We start from the raw sequence: 24,404 nt of genomic DNA on the forward strand, positions 1-24,404 counted from the left end.
ACCAAGTTTCACAGCTTATTACAACAAGACTTTTTTTGGTTGGACTTTTCATTTCATTCAATCCCTCTCAAAGACTTTTCACAATTAATCTAAGGTCTTCTGATTGATTGATTGATTGATTGAGACATTCTCACCTACATAAGGAGGTTGTTATTACTGTTGTTGTTTCAGTCATTTTTGACTCTTTGAGACCCCATTTAGAGTTTTCTTAGTAAATATACTAGAGTGGTTTGCCATTTCCTCTTCCAGTTTATTTTACAGTCAAGGAACATGAGGCAAACAGGGACAAGTGACTTGTCCAGGGTCACATAGCTAGTAAATGTCTGAAGCTAAATTTGAACTCACAAAGATGAGTCTTTTTTTAATAATTTATTTATTTTTCAGTCCTCAACATTCACTTCCACAAGAATTTGAATTCTAAATTTTCTCCTTATCTCTCCCCATCCCCCCCCGCCTCAGGACAGCATGTATCATATCCACCCCTTCCTCCATTCTGTTCTCCCTTCTATTACTCACCCTTCTTCCATTCCCCTTCCCCTCTCTTTTCCTGTAGGGCAAAATAGATTTCTATACTTCATTGCCTGTATAGCTTAACTTCCAGTTGCATGCTTAAACAACTTTTAACATTCATTACTAAAGCTTTGAGTTTCATATTCTCTCCCTCCCTCCCCACCCACCCTCACTGAGAAAACAGCAATTCAATATAGGTTATACATGTGTATATGCAAAGCACTTCCATAGCAGTTATGTTGTAAAAGACTAATCACATTTCCCTCTGTCCTATCCTGTCCTCAATTTATTCCATTCTCTCCTTGACCTGTCCTCCCACAATAGTTTGCTTCTGATTATCCCTTTCCCCAATTTACTGTCCCTTCACTTGTCTTCCCTCTCTTATCCCCTTCTTCCTTGCCTTCTTGCAGGATAAAATAGATTTCCATATCCAACTGAGTGTGTTATTCCTCTTTAAGCCAAATGCCATGAGAGGAATGTTCACTTATTTCCTTTCATCTCCCCCTTCTTTCCCTCCATGGTAAAGCTCTTTCTTACCTCTTGTATGTGAGATGATTTGCTACATTCTACCTCTCCCTTTCTCTTACTCCTAGTACATTCCATTCAACAGTAAATTTTATTATTTTAGGTATTATCCCTTCATGTTCAGCTCACTATGTGCCCTCTGTCTATGTGTATACATATATATACATATTGTTCATATACATATACACACACATAAACCCATGTACACACACATAAATGTATATACCTACACACATATAATATACATACATACATACCCATACACACTTACATACATATTCCCTCTAACTAACCTAATACTGAAAAAAGTCTCATGAGTTACAGATAACATCTTTCCATGTAGGAATGTAAACACTTCAACTTTAATGAGTTCCTTAAGGCTTCTCTTTCCCTTTTACCTTTTCATGATTCTCTTGATTCTTGTATTTGAAAGTCAAATTTTCTATTCAGTTCTGGTCTTTTCAACAAGAATGTTTGGAAGTTCTCTATTTCATTGAAATTTCATTTTTTCCCCCTGAAGTATTATACTCAGTTTTGCTGGGTAAGTTTTTCTTGGTTTTAATCCTATCTCTTTTGACCTCTGGAATATCATATTTCAAGTCCTTCAATCCCTTAGTGTAGAAGCTGCTACATTCTGTGCTATCCTGATTGTATTTCCACAGTACTTGAATTGTTTCTTTCTGGATGCTTGTAATATTTTCCTTGACCTGGAAACACTAGAATCTGGCTACAATGTTCCTAGAAGTTTTCCTTTTGGGAATCTCTTTCAGGATGTGATCAGTGAATTCTTTCTATTTCTATTTTACCCTCTAGAATATCATAGCAGTTTTCTTTGATAATTTCTTGGAAGATGATGTCTAGGCTCTTTTTTAAACCATGGTTTCAGGTAGACCAATAATTTTAAAATTATCTTTCCTGGATCTATATTTCCAGGTCAGTTGTTTTTCCAATAAGATATTTCACATTGTCTTCTATTTTTTCATTCTTTTGGTTTTGTTTTATAATTTCTTAATTTCTCATAAAGTCATTAGCTTCCATCTGCTCCATTCTAATTTTTTAAGAACTATTTTCTTCAGTGAGCTTTTGAATCTTCTTTTCCATTTGACCAATTATCTTTATAAAGCATTCTTCTCTTCATTGGCTTTTTGGACCTCTTTTGCCATTTGGGTTAGTCCATTTTTAAATGTGTTATTTTCTTCAGCATTTCTTTCAGTCTCCTTTAGCAAGCTGTTGACTTGCTTTTCATGATTTTCTTACATTGCTTTCCTTTCTCTTCCCAATTTTTCTTCCACTTCTCTTACTGATTTTCAAAATTCTTTTTGAGCTCTTCCATGGCCTGAGGTCATCACATACATTTTTTGGAGTTTTGGATTTAGAAACCTTGACCTTGATATCTTCCTCTGATGGCATACTTTGTTCTTCCTCATTCAAAAGGATGGAAGAAAATACCTTTTTATCAAGAAAGTTACCTTTTTTTAGTCTTTTTTTTCCTTTTTGGGGGCATTTTCCCAGGCAGTTACTTGACTTTTGAGTCCTTTGTCAAGTGGAGGGTATACTACCCTAAGCTTCAGAGGTTTTGTGCAGCTGTTCTCTGGGATATCTCTAGGGACTTGTAAGTTCTCAGTTCCTCCAAGGTGGCACAATCAAGGGAGAGGAGTTTACTCCTCTCCTGACCTGCACTCTGGTCTGTGAGTAACCACAAACACTCTTTTCTGCCCTGGAACTGAGTAGGGTAGGCTAGGATTTCCTTTCCACAGTCACCATCAGCTCCACCACACCAACGCCAGGATTCCTCCTCACCCCAGAAATGCCACTTAGGATTCAGACCCAGATCAGCTGCTTGATTCTCTTAAGGTCTTTAGACAGAGGGCTCCAAAAGTGGACTCTGTGGTGCTGCCACAGTGGCTGCCACCACCTTGAGCTGGGGCTGGAGCCAGACCATGCTCCCCTCTCATCCAGGTGAAAGAGTGTTCTTACTGACCTTTGAAGCTGTCTGGTGTTTGTGGGTTGAGAAATCTGGGAATTCACAGCTTCTACCCATGATTCCATGCCCTGAGGCCTGCTCCAGTCCTGTCCGAGGTGCGTGGCCCAGTCTGGGCTGTGCTCCACTCCAAGCCCAATGTGATAGACCTTTGGCGTTCCAGGCTGTCTTGGGCTGGAAATCTGTTTCACTCTGTCATTTTGTGGCTTCTGCTGCTCTAGAATTTGTTTAGAGTCATGCTTCCTCCATACAGGTCTCAATCAAATTAGTGTTGGTCTCTACCTTGATAAGAAGAATATACATAAAATTCTTCAAGCTCCTTTTTTGTGTCAGCAAACAACTGGAAACAAAGTAAATGAACATCAGCTGGCGGTTAAATAAATTGGGGCAGCTAGATGACACCATAGTGCATAGAATGCTAGAGTTGGGGTCAGGAAGACTCATCTTCCTGAGTTCAAATCTGGCCTCAGACATTTGCTAGCTATGTGACCCTGGGCAAGTCACTTACCCCTGCTTGCCTTCATTTTCTCATCTGTAAAATGAGCTGGAGAAGGAAATGGTAAACTGCTCCAGTATCTTTGCCAAGAAAACCCTAATAGGATCATGAAGAGTCAGACATGAAGAGAACTGAACAACAAAAAAATAAATCAATATCAATGCACTATAATAAATTGTAAATATGGTGAAAGCAAAGGAAACAGGGAAAAGACTTAGACAACTCCCCAGTTGGGATCCCTTACATTTCCAATCTCCCAAGAGCAGACAATCAGTGACAGGTACAGCATTCCTGTGCTGTCCTGGAGTTTGTGACATCTCTCCACTTTCCAGCCTCTGGTGACTGCTGCTCCCCCCTAGATTTTTTTTTGCCTTGACTTTCTTCTCCCTTAGAACCACTTCTCCTCAGTCTCTCAAAACTTGCCAGATCCCTTTTAACTTCCTTTACTAGAAGACTCTGCTCTACAGCTATTTTGCCTTCTGGGAGATAAAATCCTAAGCCTTTGTTTTTTCAGATGAACAAGTACATTTCACATCAGGGCTTATAGAATTTGAGACAGTCCAGAGTCCATCCATCCTACCTATAGAATGAAGTGGTTTGGCTCAATGATTTCTTAGCTATATTCTAGATTTAACATTTATGATCCTATGATTTCTCTCTCAGGCTAGGTGTTCTTGAAATGTCCTTCTCCCTTCCCATATGATTGAAAGCTAAATCCAAACCCTTACCTCATTTTCTCCTTCCAATTTTCAATGTTACATGCTAGTCCACAAATCTCAAGTGAATTCATCTAATTGGAGTCAAATCCCTTCATCACAGATGTAAGGTGAATGGACTTTGGACTATTTCATATTCCAAAAGCCACAAAGTAAAAGGTATTTGTTGGTCAGAAAAAAGAACACTTTGGGATTACAGCTCCCAAAAGGCTGTATATAAACTCACTGTAGGGAGCAGTCTTCCATCACAGAAAGTTAAAAGGTAATTGGGGAATCTTGAGAGACTGAAGAAAAGTGGTTGTAGGTCATCATGGGGATGAGCTGCAGAGTCACTAGAGAGTGGAGACATAAAGAAATGTCAGAATTAATGTAATTCTGACAAGGCAGAATTAACATATAAGACAGAGGATCTAAACTGCAGCTTTCCTATTGGATGAAGTGGAAAGACGGATGGCCTTAAAGGCTAGAAAAAAGCAGGGTTCAAATACTGTCTCCAACACTAAATACCTATTTGACCATTGGTCAATCAATCACAGAACCTCAGTTTCTTCATCTATAAAGTGGAGATAATAATACCTCAGAGAATTCTTATTAGAATATGTGTATACGTACGTATATAACACTTTGCAAACCTTCAGGTGGTAGATAAACCTATTATCATTATTTCAGAATATTCGAATAATCATCCTGACCAATCAGATGCTAATTAAACTCCAAAACTTTAAAAATTAAAAAGGCAATACTTCAGAGCCAAATGCTAAATCTTGGAGGCATTTGACCTGTCACCATTTAGTTAGTTTCAGAGATCTCCCAAGGTTAAATAAAGCATAAAGAGGATAATGAGATGAAATGACTTGACCTCCAGGTGTATGCTGTCTCCTTGCCTCCACAGCATAAAGATAGGGCAGATTATTTTTATCATTTTCCAAAGCAGCAACATTTATTTCCTCTGCTTCAGTGAGCTGTGCAGATGCAAGGTCTAGATGGAATATTTAGTGGTTTCTATGGTAACCATTAGTCATACGAAGTTACAGCAAGAGTGTGCTGGCTCTTTTTTCTCTTTCCCTCACAGCTGTAAAAAGAAAGCAATCCTGAGATCAAAGTTGGGTGAGGTCTCTGAAGGCTTTAATTCAGGATGGAGTGACCTCTTGGGTAATTTAACTTGATCTGTGGGTTTAATTCACATCTAAAAGATATTTAGCAAAGAAGATTTCAAAGAATTATAGAATTTAGGGGCTATGAGGGACCTTGGAGGACATCTAATCCATTTCCATCATTTTACAGTTAAGGAAATGAAAGTCCAGTGAAGTTAGTGGTTGGTCTAAGGAAACACTATTAGTGTTTGAACTCTGGTCTTCTACCTCCCAATCTAAGGCTCTTCCCACTACACAATGATTACTATCTCCATAAATAAAATTTAAAACACATTCTTAAAGTGCTGGGGTAGCCCATAGGAAGCAGGACACCCTATTATATCCCCACCTGGTACAGCATTCTTACAAAATGAGTTCCCTCGTCAAGTAAAATTCATTCTCAGGGAAAGAATGTTGAAAAGATAACAACACAAGTAAAAGATATGTCATGTTTCTCTCATCTTGTCTTCAGTTCTTTCCAGTGGTAACAGGGATTTAATAAAGGGTAAATTGAATACACTAATTTCTAAGATTTTTCTCCCTCTTTGGGACTTTAGCAACTCAGCGATGCATGTACAGAAGTCTAAAACAGTAACAACATGGGAAGGGAGAAAAGCATCTGAGGTTCAGATCATGGCTCCCAACAATTACTAAATTGTGACTGCAGGCGAATAATTTTGCATTTCTGAAATTCATTTTCCATATCTGTAAAATGTGGGTAGTTATATGTAATACTATCTAAGTCACAGAATGACAAGGGATTAGGATTCACAAGTCTATAAAGAATAAAGACATATAAGTGGTGGCATCCATAATACAGAGTGAAAATTGACTATGTAGCCCACAAGTGAACACTAACATAAAAGCCTTGTAGGGAGAGCAGCAATCTGTGCAGCTGCAGAAATATAGGGAAAAGTTCTCTAGCTCCAACCTGACCCCTCCAAGCTTGCTAAGTGAAGCTATAGCCCTAGTGCTAGGGGCATGATGGAAGTCACCTCACACAAACACCAGGGGAATCTGGGGAAGAAGATATTAAGGAGGGAAATGGAGTAGGGGAGAGACAGAGACAGAGAGAGTGAGAGACAGAGACAGACAGAAACAGAGAGACAGATTTAACCTGAGGGATTATTGTTGTGCTAACTGGGTGTTGCTGTGAGTCTGACCTCCAGAAAGACCTTAAACAGTCTTGGTGTTAAGGGCTGACTCATAAAAGAGCTGTAATCAATTCACTGTTGGGAAGAAGCCATTTAGCTGCCATTCAAGGGGAGAACCAGCAGATTGCAAAGTAGGAGAGAAAGCAACCAAGAAGATAATATCTGCAACTTAAAAAGTCATTGGGAAAAATTAGCAAAGAAGCTCCAAACAGCAGAACAGCAGATGACCTCAATAGCTCTACAGGGTTAGTGAGCTGTGACTTTGGAGGCAAAGAAGTGATCCATCCACCTGTGACTATCCTAGGATTGAGTTATTTGTTCTACAAGTATTTCCTCTTCCACTTGTGGCTTGGAAATCTGGTGATAGCCTGGCTCAATGTGTATGAAAACTAAAGGTCCCTTGTTATTTATCATGATATTTTATTCTAGGGGGTCAGCAAACTATAGTCTAAGAGATAAATTGGCCCAGTTCTTGATTTAGAATGGCCCATAAGAATATTACTCTTAATTTTAAAATGCAATAAAAGTTTATTTAAAAATAAATCAGGTTTGGTCCATGGACTGCAGTTTGCTAATTCATGTTCAATTCTAGTAAAACAATTTTGTTTTGAGTTACTGTATCCTCTGGCTAATTTAAAAAAAAAGATGTATCTTTCAAATACATATTGACCCCAAATATATCTTGAGCTGGAGTATCTGTCAGAAGCCCCAGTTCAGTGTGTGTGTATGGCGAGGGGGAATGAGATGGGTATTTTACAACAATAAAGTAGTTCCCTTTATCCAAGAAGTTAGAGTTGGTTGATTATTGTCCTTCGTCTTTGAAGAGGACCAAAATGACATCACCATTGTAAAGTGAAATTTCAGCACATCAGACTGTGGCTGATCAGCCCAATACGAGTTCAGAATGCTCTACCACAGGTTGGGTACAGATAGTCCGTTTGAATATTTGGGATGAATATCCCAAATTTGCACATTCTGCATTTACTTTGTGCTGTCTCAACTCTGCTTTGCTCAAAGAACACAGCACCTTTTCTTATGTGGGCATGCCATGCTGAGTGGTCCTGTGCCAATATCTCCCATGTTGCACAGTCAAATCCAAAGTCTTGAGAGAGACCTTGAGAATGTCCTTGTATCATTTCTTCTGGCCACCAAGTGATTGCCTGCCCCATGCAAGTTCTCTATAAAATAGTCTTTTTGGCAAGAGTATATTTTGCGTTCAAGCAATGTGGCCAGTCCATCTGAGTTACACTCTCTGAAGCATAGTTTGAATACTTCATAGTTCAGCCTGACCAAGTACTTCAGTGTCTGCTACCTTATCCTGCCAGGTGATCCTCAGAATCTTCCTAAGACAGATGGAAGTGATTCAGTTTCCTGGTATGGTGCTGGTAGACTGTCGATGTTTCACAAGCATATAACAATGAGGTCAGCACAACGACTCTGTAGACCTTCAGTCTGGAAGTCAGTCTAATACCTCTTCTCTCCCAAACCTTTCTTCAGAGCTTCCCACATACTAAGCTAGTTCTGGCAATGCATGCATCAACCTCATTGTCAATGTGTACATCCCTGTAAAGTACATTACCGAGGTAAGTGAACTTATCCACAGCATCCAAAACTTCTCCACTTGTTGTAACTGATGGTTCCATGTATGGATGCACCTGTGTTTTTTTGGTGTTAATTATTAGGATAAAATTAGTACAGGCAGCAGAGAATTGCTCCATACTTTGTTACATCTCAGCTTCAGAGACTGCATTGAGTGTACAATCATTTGCAAACAGAAAATCATGCACCAACACTCCCTCAACTTTGGTCTTGGCTTGTAACCTTTCCAAATTGAGGAACTTACCATCAGTATGGTAGTTGACCTTGATGCTGTGTTCATCCTCATTGAAAGCATTTGTCAACATGGCTGAAAACATCATGCTAAAAAGCATGGGAGCAAGCACACAGCCCTGTGTCACTCCATTGATGAATGGGAAGGCACAAGAGCTTGTCTATTATCCAGAACCCAGGCAAACATGCCATCATGAAATTGACATACAATATTGATGAACTTCTCCAGGCAACCAAATTTTGATATAATTTTCCATAAGCCCTCAAAACTAACAGTGTCAAAGGCCTTGGTCAGATCCACAAACATTGTACACAGACCTCTGTTCTGCTCCTGGCATTTCTCCTGGAGTTGTTGGGCAGCGAACACTGTATCGATTGTTCCTTGGCCCTTTCTGAAGCCACACTGGCCCTCAGGTATATGAACCATCTTCCAGGTGAAGGAGCAGCCTATTAAGGAGGACTCTAACAAGAATTTTGCAAACAATGACTAAAAGAGAGACCTCTCCTATGATTGTCACAGGACAATCTATTCCCTTTACCCTTATAGAGATGGACAATGGAGGCATTCTTGAACTCCTAGGAGTTAACCAACTCTTGGCATATAACCTGGAAAATTTCAGTCAGCTTTTGTATGAACAATGGTCCCCCTACCTTGTAAATCTCAGCTGGAATAGAATTAGCACCAGGTGCTTTGCCACATGAGAGGAGCCTAATGGCCCTCAAAACCTCTTCTTCAGTTGGAAGTTCAGCTAAGGAGGGATTGACTTCAATCTGAGATAAACAGTCAATGGCCTCAGCATTGATTGATGATGGTCTGTTGAGAACACTATGGAAGTGTTCAGCCCTTCTCTCTAGGATCATGTTCTTATCACTAATCAATGCGGCTCCATCAGCACTGAGTAGTTGTGATGCACCATAAGTTTTTGGTCCATCTGAGATGGATGCCTGCAAGATGGGACAGAAATTATTTCAGACCCAAATGCCATTGAACACTATGAGTGCCCTGGGGGGGGGTGGAATAACCCCCTTATACCTTCATTGTAAAGAAGGTAGAAAACTGAAATCTGAGAGTCTAAGAGTATACAAGGGAGATATAGGGTAGTCAGAGCCAATAGCATGCTATTGTCACACACAAAAAAGAACATAAATGATTGTAACCAATGGTGTTTTTGTTTGTTTATTTTGTGGGAAGTTTTGTTTGTTTTTTGAGGCAATTGGGATTAAGTGATTTGTCCAGCGTCGAGGTCAGATTTGAACTGAGATCCTCCTAACTCCAGGGCCAGTGCTCTATCCACTGCAGCCAATAGTGTTTAGAGGGAGGAGATTGCTGCTGGTCCTTTCTACTGCCTCTAAACCCAAGTGGCTTCAACAACCACAGTGTCTGTCCCCCAGAACTCTATCCTGGGCCCTTTTTCTCTTTTTCCTCTATATTATTTCACTTGATAATCTCTCTGTTTCTTTGGATTCAGTTATCATTTCTGTGCTGATGATTCTCAAATCTGCTTATCTCTTCTTAACCTCTCCTTCCTTCCAAATGTCCCATTTATTTCCAGCCCCCTAGACTTGAATCTTAGGTGTCATTCTCAACTTATCATTCTCTCTCATCCACTATATACAATCTGTTGCCAAGGTCTATCAATTTCATCTTCATACCATCCTTTCCACACTCCTCCGTCATTACCACCAGCCTAATGTAGGCTCTCATCACTTCATACCTCACTATTGTGATAGCCAGCGCATTGGTCTGCCTGCCACAAGTCTCTTCCCACTTCAATCCATCCCCTACTTAACTGCCAACCTAAAACATAGGTCTGATCATGTTACCCCATTCAATAAACTCTAATGATTCCCTGTCACCTGAAGGATCAAATGCTAAAGGCTCTGTTTGGCATTCCAAAGTCTTCATACCCTAATCCCTCTACTTTTATGGATTTCTTATACCTTATACCCTTTCCCAAACTCTGCAATCCAGTGATGCAAAGTTTCTTGCTGTTCCTCTGATATATCATTACATCTCTTGACTCTGGGCATTTTCACTGACTGTCCCCATGCCTTCTCATCTCTGCCTTCTACCTCTCTGACTTCCTTCAATTCCCAGCTAAAATCTCACCTTCTATAGGAAGCCTTTCCCAATCCCTCTCAATTCTAGTGCCTTTTTCCAGTGATTATTTCCATTTTATCCTGCAAATATCGTTTGTATGTAGTTATTTCCATGCTTGAAAGGATGAGGAGAGAGGGCCTCTGCTGTGGTTGCTGTTACCCTTCTGACACTGCCCCAGTTGGAGTGAGATACTGGGGAAAAAACCTGTAGGTGAATAATGTGAAACCCACCAAAGCCATAGCAGAAAGACAGCTTCCAAGAAGAACAATGGTACCTCTCCTTCTCTTTTCTCCCCCTCCTGGGACAGCATACCCCCATTCTAAGGCTTATCTCTATTTCTTTAAAACGTCTTTAGCATTTCTGCCTACCTAGTCTCTAAAATCTAGTATTAAAGGAGCTCTGGTGTGAGGGCTTGCCAAGTCCTTTTCAGGACTGCTCATCTACCTTTGGTGTCTACCTGTCACCCAACTCTTACCTGTGGCTTTAAGAAGCAGCAGCCACACCCCAGTAAAACATTCTCAACAGATGGGCTAAACAGCTCCAGGGTAACCAACAAACCTTATACCCCAAGCACATGAAGACTTCCCTAGACACAATGGATAGATGAGAGCAATTTGTTCCAATAGCCCTAAAGGTGGCAGAAGCAGGTGCTGTGGAGAACTTAGAGCCTGATCAGACAGAGGAGATGCTAAGGTCATCCACTGCATCTTGGGCCATCATCAGCCATCCTGACTTTTATCTTGACACTGAAAAAGAGAGTGAGGCTGATGAATTTGTGCAACTCTGCCTCACTTAAATCCAATGCAAATCAAGACATCACCCTGTGACATCATTGGCCCCCTTTAAAAATGAGGAATGTACAATTAAAATAAAACTGGCTAACCCAACACATCATCAGTCTGTATGGACTTAATTTTTTTTGAAGACATGTGAGAGGGATACTACAATGTGGTATACAGAGAGAAAGAGAGAGATGGATATTCTCTTTCTAATTTATTGGAATTTTTTATTAGCAGAAGCCTATAAACCAGTGATGTCAAGCTCAAATAGAAAACAGGTCCATAAGATCAAATCTAAGGATCCCTGCAAGTCACATATTGACTTAGAAAATTGTGTATTAACACTGTCTGTGTCCTATTTTATTTTAACTTACTTTGTTAAATATTTCCCAATTACATTTCAGTCTGGTTGGAAAGGGGCACTCAGGAGTGCTGTAGGTAGCAAGTGACCTGTACCTTTGTTTGACATCTCTAAATTGAACCTAAGAGATTTTTATTGAAACATACATACATACATATATATGTATATATACATATATATATACATATATATATATGTGTATATATATATATACATATATATATATATATATATATATATATATATATATATATATATATATATATATATATATATATATATATATATATAGTCCCTCAAAAGAAGGAAAATTTTAAATGAATTTGGGTCTAAAAAGAAACCTGGACACAGAATGAGCCATCGCGTGGGAGTAGGAGGAGGGTTTGGTAAATAAATATCTGGGGTTGCTTCCTTCAGAGTTAATGGCCTTGGAGCAACTCTGCTGCCTACTGTTCTTTATTAAAGCTACTTAAATAGATCCATCCTCCTTTCCCTATTGCCCTATCTCTGTATCTCCTGGAGTGTCTGAAGGGGAAAGCTATGTGAGGGGGAAGAGAGACAGAGAGGCAGAGAGAAAGAAAGACAGACAGACAGAGAGAGGCAGAGAGAGACAGAGAGAGAGAGGGACAGAGAGAGAGACCAAGAGAGTAGAAAAAGAGAGAGACAGAGACAGAGAGAGAGACAGAGACAGAGAGAGGGAAAGAGAGAGACAGAGACAGAGAGATGGAGAGACAGAGAGAGAGACAGAGAGAGAGATGGAGAGAGAGAGAGAGGCAAGGAAGGGGAGAGTGGAGAGAAGATCATACCATTCCAGACTCTTTTCAGGAACATGTCCATAGAATGAATAAACTTTTCCAGGCAGAAATATCGGAGAAGGCTGGCTTCTCAACATGGCTGCCCACCTCTATAAGCCTGCATTACAAAATCTATTTTCTCTCTCTATGGGTCTCTCTCTGAAGTGATTCTTGAACCATGTGTGTTCAAAAGAGGTCTTGAATTAGGAAAGAAAATGCCTGTTATTTCCCAAGCTCTCCCTGCAGGCCTGCAGCAGTGTCTTCATTCTCTCCCCTCCTGAGGAAAATCTTACACAAATGCTAACCTGGGTGGCAACCGTCACAACAGTAATCACCATTCCTATTTCTAGAGCTCTTTAAAGCTTTTCAAAGCTCTTTCCTCAGTGCAATGACATGAGGTAGAGAATCTAAGTGTTATTATCTTCGTTTTACAGATGAGGCAGCTAAGTGGTATACTGGATAGGAAGCTGAACTTGGAATCGGGATGGTCTGAGTTCAAATCTTAGCTCAGATGCTTACCAAGTTGTGAGTCCCTGAGTGCCTCTCAGCCTCTGTTTCCTTGTCTATGAAAAGGGGTAATAATAGTATCTATTCTCACCAACCCCCATCAGCTTCTTTTTATGTTGTTTTCCCCCATTAGATTATGGGTTCTGTGTCCCTGTGCTAAGGCACAGGTCCTGGCACATAGTAGCACATAGTAAGCACTTAATAAATGTCTATTGATTAACTGTCATAAAGGCTATTATAAGGATTAAATGAGATAACATGTGCAAATCACTTTGTTAACCTCAATAATCTGTGTAAATGTTAGCTATTATTACTATTATTAGGAAAATGAGTCTCTGAAAGGTTGAATTACATACCCATGAACACAAAACTAAAAGCTGTCTGAGGCAAGATTTGAACCCAGATCTCCTGAGTGCTAGTCTAGCACTCAGGAAGTAGTTGACCATACTAGTATTTCTACAGGGCATTTTAGTTAGTTCGATGAAGTAGGAAGGCTGCTAATGGGTGGAATTGTGGAGGCAGAAACCAGAGGTTATTTAGAAATTGTAGAGTGAAGACTGTTATTTAGTGTGGAGAAACCATTTGGTCAGAGCTGATGAGAAAAGAGACAGACTGTGAAGCCTAGGGCAGCTACAGAACTTGGGTTGGTCTTAGCCCCTTTGGTCAACATGATGGTATGTGTGGAGGGTGTCTGTGTTAGTTTTGGTCATGTTGTTCATGTGCCCCCACACCTAGTGTGTGCCAGTTTGGGGAGGATCAAATGATGTCTGCTACTGCCTGACTAAATGGTATCAGCTGAGCTTCCAACTGGTTTCCAGCCCTGGAGCAGGGTTCTGTTGGCATCAATGACTACACTAGGCTTTCATGAGTCAGACATTGGAATGATTACATCAGCAGGACCATAGAAGCATTATCCTTTCCCCCTTCATTATATCAACTCTCGGTATCTTGAATGGTTCTGTAGCAGTAGTACAAACAGTTGTAACGGGGTGGGGTAACTGGGTCTTTACCTGAGGGAACTAAAATCTAGAAAGTATTGATAATACTTCTCACTATTTCTTCTTCTTGTTGTTCAGTCATTTCAGTCCTGTCTGACTCTTCCTGACCCCATTTGGGGTCAAAGATAGTAGAGAGGTTTGCAAATGCCTTCTCCAGTTTATTTTACAGATGAGGAACTGAGGCAAACAGGGTTAAGTGACTTGCCCAGGGTCACACAGCTAATGTGTCTGAGGCTGGATTTGAACTCAGGTCTTTCTGACTCCAGGCCCAGGGCTCTATCCACTGGGCCACCTAGCTGCCTTCAGATAATATAAATATAGAGTTATAAAATACACAACTCACATGGCTCCCCCATTGCAGTTCAAACCAGATTAAAATGTAATTGGAAAATATTTTAAAAAATAAATAAAAATACAATAAAACAGATAATATTGCACTTTAAAACTAAATCAATCTAAGTCCTGCAGGGATTCTTACACACGCTTTTTACCCTGGGAGTGAGAAATAGATAGAAATCAGATCCTTAGCCCTATGGAACTGGGAATTGTCTGGCTTCTCAAGCTCCTTAAGGTCAGCCCTAGAAATCATACTGGTCTTGGATTTGCATGCGGAGTCCCAATTTATCTAACCTAGTATTGTCAATTAAAGGTTGGAACAAGAAAATAGATCCTTTAAATAGGTAGAAGAGAAAAGGAAGAGTCCTCTTAGGGTTAGTCAAGAGACCTCAGTCCTTCAGTTTATAGCCACTAGACTCAAGTATTACTTTTTAGGGGCTTTGATGGCATGAACCAAAGGTACAGGAATTACTATACCCACTTCAGTATGAGACTTGGCTAATGGACTACCTTCAGATCAGGAACAAAAAGGGTTGGGACTTTTCTCATGATTCTACCACTGTCACAGTAGCTACAGTCCAGAACCATCTAGTTGGCAGAGATGGCTACAGGTACCAAAAATTGTCAGGAATGGGAAAATGTTGATGGCCCTGGTGATGACCTGAGGAAGGAAGGTATATATGAGTCAAGAAGAAATCTTGAACAGAATCTCTAAATTTCATTCTCCACTTTGGAAGAAGAATCTTCAATGAGAAAAGAAAACAAAGGGGACAATATGAGATTGACTCAGAGTAAGTCAAGTCAACAAGCATTTATTAGATACTTACTATGTGCTCCTAAATCCCACCCCCCTTGCACTGTATTAAGTGCTGGGGACACAAATAGGAACAGAAAGAATCCCTGCACTCAAGGTGATTTTAAGATAATGCATACCAGAGAGCTGAAAAGAATTTATTGCTTTATTGATGCATTAGACTTAAAAAACTGATGGAGAAAATGTCAACCGTGCAAATTAGACTTAAAAGTGCATCCTGGCTACATTTTCTTTTTTCTTCAGAGAGCTGGTTATTACACCTTTTGTAACACACCCCTGTATGAAAGCCATGTGGAAGGCTGGCTTCTCATATTGATATGAGTTCAGTAGTAATATGACCCATAACTGGACCATCTCAAACACTGGTGAATATACCTCCTGTCTCCTCTACCGCAGTCTCAATGTGAAAGAAATACAAAGACAATTTCTATGGGAGCCACTGCCCTGGATTTCTCAGCTTTCTCTCTTTCTCTCTCCACCAAGGACTCATCTCACTCTCATCCACTGAGTCTTGCCAAATACTTTATTCCCTAATATACTCTCTCATCACCAAGGCCAGCCTCTACAGCTACTAATCCACCTATAAGTATAATAGCAGGAATTTACTTTCTTGTCACTACTAGCATCCCTATGGAAATGTCATGTAATCAACCACTTTCCTCACCATCTGCTCCAGTAGTGATGAGAGCTGCAGAAGAATTTTCTGTTCAGGTTATAGACTCCCTCACCTGTCTATTCTCAGCCATAGTCTTCCAGTATTCCAACATAAGGGCTGGGCTTTCTTCTTATTCTTCCAGAATGAAGCAAGGGATAACCTGAACCATGCAGTACTTGAAAGAGTTCATCTTGGAATAGAGAGTTGGCTATTTTGTGATATTCTGCTGGATTGGTGGATTTTCCATTCCATTCCATTCACATTTATTAAACCCCAAGGACTGTTTTAGGCACTGCAGCAGATGGGGGGAGACTATGGCATAAATGAAAACATTGCCTTGAGGGGCTTAAATTCTATTGATGGTGGGGGAGACACAACACATAAATAAGTAAAGACAGTTAGTTTCCTTCTTAGCAAGTCTCTGCTCATTACAATTTTCTTTAGGAAAGGAGGAAGGAAGAAAGAAAAGAAGCAAGGAAGGAAAGAAAGAAAGAAAGAAGCAAGGAAGGAAAGAAGGAAGATAAAAGGAAGGAAGAGAGGGAGGAAGTCATGAAGGAAAGAACTAAGGAAGGAATCATGAAAACATTTATTAAGTACCTACTATGTGCCAGTCATGGTACTACATGCTTTACAAAGATGATCTCATTTGATCCTCAAAACAACCCTGGGAAATAGGTACTGTTATTAAGACCATTTTACAGTTGAAACTGAGGCAGACACAGGTTAACTCTGACAGATATCATCTTTCTTCTGAAAGAGTTTAGATAACTGTTTATTATTATTATTTAATGTTTTGAGGAAGGGCTCAGACCAGTCATTCTTCCTTCTCTGGATTTCACTTCTCTGACTCAGCTTTCATTTCCTTCTGTTCCTGTGGCCCCTTTCTCCCATTGGTGAGGTCTTCCTAGAACCTCCATTTTGAGGAAGGTCCCAAGCCAGGCATTTGACTCCTTGCTGCCCTGCCTCATCCAGATACCTTCCCCAGAAGGCATACCCCTAATATGGGAAGCATGTATTGATATGAGAAGCTAGTAATTAGAAAGATGAAATTTTAGATCCAATTGAGGACTACATACCCAAATTATATATGCTAAGCACTTTCCACCAGGAGAAGGGTTGGAAGGGTTATGACAGATTAGTAAGACTTTGAGGAAGGTAGATACTTAAACAGTTAGAGCTAGGGATAGTGGGGTAGTCTGCTTCAGGTTTAGGAGATTACATGATGAAAGTGTGTGTTCCTCCATTGTCAAAGAAGACCATGTCATCAGAGAAATGATGACATGACTTGCACTTTATTTTGTTTTGAGTGAGGGAGGGCTGTGCAGGTCACCAGCCTCACTTCTCCTCCAGAGCCATCTGAATCCAGTGACCAGATATTCATCAGGATGACTGGAGATGACCCAGGATGAAGTAATTGGGGTTAAGTGACTTGCCCAAGGTCACACAGCTAGTGAGTTTGTCAAGTGTCTGAAGTGAGATTTGAACTCATGTCCTCCTGACTCCTTCACTGGTGCTCTATCCACTGCACTACCTAGCTGCCCCTAACATGATGAAATACACAAAGACAGAAAAAGAAAGGATAAAAAGGATTTGAGAGCAGTGTAGTGTGGCTATGGAGGTGTGAAAAGAGGTGCAAAAGATAAGTCTAAAAAAGTAGGCTGGTCCCAGATTCTAGAGGGTTCAAAATAACCAGTTATGGAGTTTATGCTTTATTCATCAGGAAGTGAGGAGCTTATAATGATTTTTGAGTAAAGGAATAATGTGATCCCAATAGGGCAGCTAGATGACACAGTAGACAGAATGCTAGGCTGAGACTTAGGAAAACTCATGTTCCTGAGTTCAAATCTGGTCTCAGACACCCACTAGCTATGTGACCCTGGGCAAGTCACATAACCTTGTTTGCCTCCGTTTCCTAATCTATAAAATGAGCTACAGAAGGAAATGGCAAACCACTCCCATGTCTGTCAACAAAACCTCAAATGGGGTCACAAAGAGTTGGACACAATTGAAAAATAACTGAACAGCAAATAGTACAGTAGGAAAATTATGTACCTGAAATTATGAAGAATGGATCAAAAAGTGAGCATCCTCAGTTCTAGACATGGTACCTCATATACAGCAGGTGCTTAATAAATGTTTGTTGTGATCCATTGAATAGACTGGAGCTAAGAGGGTCACTTAGGAAGTTATCGCATTAGTGTAAATGACATGTTGAGCTGAACTAGGATGGTTATAGTAACAGCAGAAGGTTGGAGACAGGTTTAGAAATACTGCAGATGTAGACTCCAAAAGCCTTGTGGTTAATTGGATATGCTGGAGGGGAAGGGAAAGAGAAGGGAAAGGAGCAATATGAGGAACTTAGGGTGCTTTTACAAAAAGACATACTTTTCAATGATGTTAAAAGCACAAGACCTTTGTTTGGCACATTTTATCAAATGTTGAGAGGCCCAAGACTTAAGGGACAGGTCCAAAAGATAACTGAGACTATAGAAGTGGTGAAATGAAAGGGGGACAAGAGCAACAAGGGAAGGATAAAGCTAGAGTGGTCTCCACACTCAAGGTGTAATGGTCTCTGGTCATGGCAGGAGGAGGAAGGGAGTTCAGTGACGGTCCGGCAGGCAAGTTGGTCCTTGGACTTACTGAGCCCCCACTGGTCTATTCTTGTAATCATTGCAATCAATAGCTTAGATTTATCTCCTCCATCAGTCTGGTATAGACCATCATTGCTGCCATCACCACACACACACACACACACACACACACACACACACACACACACATACACACTGAGGCTAACATATCCAAAATTAGGGGGTGGGAAGACCTCACATCTTAGGAGCTCTATGAGAACCTATACTCTAGGATAATTTCAGGCTTCTCACTTACCGTGGCAGAAAAGAAACTGGAGAAAACAATGGTTTTTTTAGAAAGGAGAGGGGTCTCTTAGACTCATAGATTTAGAACTGAGAGGTCCATCAGAGTCCATCAAATCCAACACTCTCATTTTATAGGTAAAGAAATTGAGGAATGGTTAAGTAACTTGCCCAATGTCACAAAGATAGTATCTAAGGTGGGGCCTCCCTCTTCTGCCTCTAAAGCCAGTATTCTTTGACTTTTCCATGCAGAAATCTGGTTGGTTTCCATTTGATGTTCCAGGAAGGGAGATGTTTGGAAATAGTGAAAGGATATTCTCCAGTCTTCCCCCATGGTCTTCTATTCAACTTGAATCATATTGTGATTATCATGAACCATATTGTGATAATTATTCTTTATACATGATTTTAGGGGAAAGAGATGGACTAATTATGTGATGAATGCAAAACATAACAGACTGCCTGAGTGCATCATTGTTATTGGCATGATGTCAAGACAAGACAAGGGACATTCCCAACAAATCAGAGGGAAAAAACTCATCCATTCTCCCTCAAGAAATGTATGGGAAGACAGGAACGAGATTTGCTCCAGATGGGCAGGCAGGGCTTGGGTTCAATCAACATCAGCGGCAAGAGCACCCATGTGACTGAGATCAAAAATCACTGGAGTATTAGAATAATTGTGCTTTAATAATAACAATAGCAGACATTTGCATAACATATTGCTTACATATTCTCATTTGAAGCTCTGTGAGGCATATACTACAAGTTTTATCTCAGTTTTACACAAGGAAACTGAGGTTCATGTTAAGTAGTTTGCTCATAGTCATACAGCTGATCAATGCTAGTCCTGGGATTTGGACCCAGGTCTTCCTGGCTCCAACTTCCATGCCCTTGACCATGCTGCTTTTCCTAATTCCCTTATAATCTAGAAATATAAAATCCAAACCTGTCGCAGGCTGCACATAACGAATTTGATTAACTCAATCTCTCATCTTAATGGCAAGAGGCAAGAGACAACAAACAGATTAGGCACAATGTTTTCATGCTATAAAAGCCCACACATTTTACATCTCAAAGTTACAAATCCTCTCCTCCATGTCTGGCTTACCTCTGGGTATACTCTCAGAACTCAATAAATAATAACAGCTCCCATCTTCAGGGCTTCCTTTCCATCTGTCTTCCACATGCTTCTGTTCCTCAAAGACATAGCCTGGATATATTGCTGAATTAATAATACCAAAACCCAGATGATTGCTCCCTTCTCTGAATTTGCCCACTAAAAGTAATAACTGAAGTCTGTGTCGCACTTTGATATTTACAAAGCACTTTTACCTTTGTTCTCTCATTTAAGACTCCCATCAACCCTGTGAAGTAGTTACTACATTAAAGTTTTGTTCTCTTTCTCCTCAGCATTTCACACACTAGTGAAGTCTGTATTCTCTGTCACATAACTAATTATTTCTTTATTCACTAATTATATCAATTCTATACTGTCTTGATCTTAAGTCATTTCATTTGATTTTGACTTTGTCTCCAAAAAAGGCTTTCAATTATTCCTTGGAAGCTGGAGCAGGAATTATACTTCTTTTGTACCAACCCCCAACTCTTTGGTGTCCTTGTCACTTCCTAGTACAGCACTGGGTACATACTGAATACATAATAATTGCTAATGAATTAATGATTATCAAGGAAAGAAAACTATTCCCTGTCCCTGTATAGGAAGTCCTGTAAGGACTTCTCTTGGGGGAAGGGGGGCATCTCCAGTTGTCCTGATTTATATCTGGCTACTGGCCCCAGGTGACTCCAGAGGAGAAAGTGAGACTGGTGACTTTGCATAGTCCTTCCTCACTTAAATCCAATTCACTTACAAGTTATGGATCACCTTCTTGATGTCATGGTCCTCTTGGAAAATGAAGGACAAACAACAACAAGGACTTCTCATAAAGTTATACAAAAACAGCATAGACTCCTTCATAAAATAGTGAGTCCCTTGTCCCTGGAGATCTTCAATAAAAACTTGTTAAGAATGTCATTGAAGCAGGAGAAGCAGGGCCAAAGTGCTGGAGTGAGAGCTTGTACTCACCTAAGCTCTAAGACATAGTCTTGAGATACCTCTAGAAAGAGAATCTGAGCAAATTTTAGAGTGGCAGAATACACTAGAAGACAGAGTGTGGCAGATTTCCAGCCCAGGACAACCTTTAAGGTCGATGGGAAGGATCTGTTGCACTGGGATGGAGGAATGCAGAACACACAGCAAACAGGTTGTACCAGCAAGGACCCCACCATAGCAAAGTTGAGCAGAAGCCCTGGGCTGTCTGAAGCAGCAGCAGCACTGCAGATTCTCAAACATATCAGCCCAGGATGGGAGTCCAGTGGAACTTAGCAAGAGAGAAGCACAGCACCCCAGGTAACAACAGCAGCACTTCTGAGACTATCAGCCTGCAGATTAAATGTCTGTAAGTCACCTACTTGAAAGTCCCAGGAGCCAAGATGATGAAGTGATCTATAAATGCTCTACTCCTCCCTTTGTTGACCTTGAAAAACCCAGAGACTATTCCCCCAGGAAAAAACCTGGAACAGTGGGATCAGTCGAAGGAGTAAAGAGTCTCTTAGCTAGAGAGGCTAGGAAAATTGCAAAGGGGGAGTCCCATTTTCTGTGGCTGAAGGGTACCAGTGCAAGACCAAAGCTGTCCCAAATAGCCACACCTAAGCAAACCAGGAGGAGATCCTGAGCCCCAGGGGAGTGGAGCCCATAAGCACCAACACCAGGTCCCCAGGCATGCCTTAGCACAGCCAGGGGAACTGAGAAGACACTATCACAGATGGAGTTCACCAACCTCTGAGCCTGCCTGTGCTCTAGCTCAGGAGAGGAGACCTCCTGCAGCCAGACCACTCCTCCCCCACACCTTGTGCAGCAAGTTCCAGGGTAAATCTGGGGAAACTCAGAAAGATTTCACTTGGCCTCTGCTTTGGCATACCAGCCAGTTCAGCAGTAGGTAGGCTGCAGCATTCTAGATGAAAGAACCAGAGGCCACAATACACAAAGTCCCAAGTTCTAAGCACAAGAAATGTGGGACTGAGCAGCCTGTGCCTAAGAAGCAGAGAACCACTCTAAAAACCAAGAAAAGGATGATCATCATGAGCAAGAAGCAAATCAGAAAAGAAAAGACCATAAAAGCTTACTAAGGGGACAAGGATCAAAACACGAATACTGAAGAGATTGGCATTGAGACTGTACTCCCATCTGAAGTCTCAGAAGGGGATATGAACTGGTATCAAGCCCAAAGAGCAATCTTGGGAGAGGTCAAAGACTTTAAAAGCCAAATTAGAGAGGTCAGAGAAAAATTGGCTAATGATTTGAAAAATCTGAAAAAAAAAATTCACAGAAGATTTTTAAAAGAAAATTTGACAAAGGGATAAAGAGATATAAAACCTAACTGGAACAAATGGACAAATGGAGAAGGAGACACAAAAGTTAACTGAAGAAAATAATCTATTAAAAATTAGAATTGAGCAAATAGAAGCTAATGACTCTGAGACATCAAGAATCAAACAGAGTCAAAAGAATGAAAAAATAACAGCAAAATTGTCATTGAAAGAATCCACTGATTATCTCCTGAAAGAGATCCCAAACTGAAAACACCAAGGAATATTGTTGCCAAAATTATCAAGTAAAGGAGAAAATACTGCAAGTAGCCAGAAAGAAACAATTCAAATATAGAGGAACTACAGTCAGGATCACACAGGACCTTGCAGCTTTCACATTAAAGGAGTAGAAGGACTGGAATATGACATTTTGTAATGCAAAGGAGATTGGACTACAACCAAAGATCAATTACTCAGCAATACTGAGCATAGTATTTCAGGAAAGGAGATGGGCATTCAATGAAATAAGGGATTTTCAGACCTTCCTGATGAAAAGGCCAGAGCTCAATAGAAAATTTGATCTTCAAATAAAAATCTCAAGAGAGGCATAAAAAGGTAAACAGGAAAAAAATTTTTATTCAATATGAGTAAACTGCTTACATCCCTATAAGGGAAGATGATACCTGTTAATCTTGAGAATTGTATATTTATTATGATATTTAAAAGAGATATACATAGATAGAGGGAGTGGGTATAAATTAAGTAATGTGATGATAAAAATGTACTTTAAGGGATTGTAATGGGAGATGTGAAAAGGAAGAGGCATAAAAAGGTAAATTACATGACAAGAAGAGGTACAAAAATATATTACAGTAAAGGGAAAGAAGGGAGGGAGACAGGCACTGTTTGAGATTTACTCTCATCTGATTTGGGTCAAGGAGGGAACAACAAACTCAGTTAAGTATAGAAACCTAACTGTCCCAAAAGGCAGTAGGAAGTAAAAGGGGAAAGAAAATGGAGGGAAGGCTATAAGGGAGGGAAGAAGTAGTGAGCAAAAATGAGAAATAAAGGGAGGGGGCTGATAGAAGGGAGGGAAGACTGAGGGAGGTGGTTGTCAAATATTAAAACTATCGTGGAGGGGAAGGGAGAAGGGAGAACTAAAAGCATAAATAAGGGGAAATAGGACGCAGGGAAAGACACAGTAATCATAACTGTGAATGTGAATGAGATGAAGCAGAGGTGGATAGGAGAATGGATCAAAAACCACCATCCAACAACATGTTGTGTGCAAGAAACACATTTGAAACAGGGTGATACACACAGGATAAAGGTTGGGGCAGAATATATTATGCTTCAGTTGATGTAGCAAAAGCAGGTTCAGCAATCCTAATCTCAGACAAAGCAAAAGCAGAAATAGGTCTAATCAAAAGATATAAGGAAAGAAACTATATCCTGCTAAAAGGCACCATAGGAAATGAAGCACTATCATTACTAAACATATGCATCAAGTGGTATAGAATCCAAATTATTAGAGGAGAAGTTAAGGGAGTTATAGGAAGAAATAGACAGCAAAACTATACTAATAGGGGACCTCAGTGTCCCACTCTCTGAATTTAATAAATCTAACCTCAAAATAAAAAAGAAAGAAGTGAAGGAAGTAAATAGAACTTTGGATAAGGTATGATATGATAGATATCTGAAGAAAATTGAATGGGGATAGAAAAGAATATACCTTTTTCTCAGTGGTACGTGGCACATATACAAAACTGACCATTTACTAGGGCTTAAGAACCTCACAATCCAGAGCAGAGAGGTAGGGATAGTCAATGTATCCTTCTTAGATCGTAATGCAATAAAAATTATATGTAATAAGAGGCCATGGAAAGATAGACCAAAAATTAATTGGAAACTAAATAGTCTAATCCTAAAGAAAGAATGGGCTAAAAAACAAATCATAGAAACAATCAATAATTTCATTCAAGAGAATGACAATAATGAAACAACTTACCAAAACTTATGGGATACTGTAAAAACAGTTCTTCGGAGATGTTTTATGTCATTGAAGGCATACATGAATAAAATAGAGAAAGAGGAGATCAATGAATTGGACATGCAGCTGAAAAAGATAGAAAAAGAACAAATGGAAAATCTGCAAGTAAATACCAAATTAGAAATGCTGAAAACCAAAGGAGAGATTAATAAAATTGAAGTTAAGAAAACTATTGACCTAATAAATAAAACCAAGAGTTGGTTTTATTAAAAAAAAAAAAAACAATAAAATTGACAAACCTTTGGTCAATTTAATTTTAAAAAAGAAAGAAGAAAAGCAAATTACCAATATCAAAAATGAAAAGGGTGAACTCGCCTCCAATGAGGTGGAAATCAAAACAATAATTAGAAATATTTTATCCAGCTCAGTGCCTATAAATTTGACAATCTAAGTGAGATAGATGAATATCTTAAAAAATATAA

The 24,404-nt window shown here is 39.9% G+C and overlaps 1 long non-coding RNA gene across 1 annotated transcript in view; it reads right to left on the reverse strand.

The window, feature by feature from the left end:
- Nucleotides 1-700: 700 nt before the first annotated feature.
- LOC140531506 (uncharacterized) overlaps nt 701-24,404 on the reverse strand; it is a 31,595-nt gene continuing 7,891 nt past the window's right edge. The window contains exons 2-3 of the long non-coding RNA XR_011976347.1: nt 23,941-24,048; nt 701-3,356 (exon numbers count right to left, since the gene is read on the reverse strand). This is a non-coding gene — a long non-coding RNA (uncharacterized lncRNA). The remainder of the gene's footprint in view (nt 3,357-23,940; nt 24,049-24,404) is intronic.

Source organism: Notamacropus eugenii, chromosome 3 (assembly GCF_028372415.1).
Source record: "Notamacropus eugenii isolate mMacEug1 chromosome 3, mMacEug1.pri_v2, whole genome shotgun sequence".
NCBI lineage: Eukaryota > Metazoa > Chordata > Mammalia > Diprotodontia > Macropodidae > Notamacropus > Notamacropus eugenii.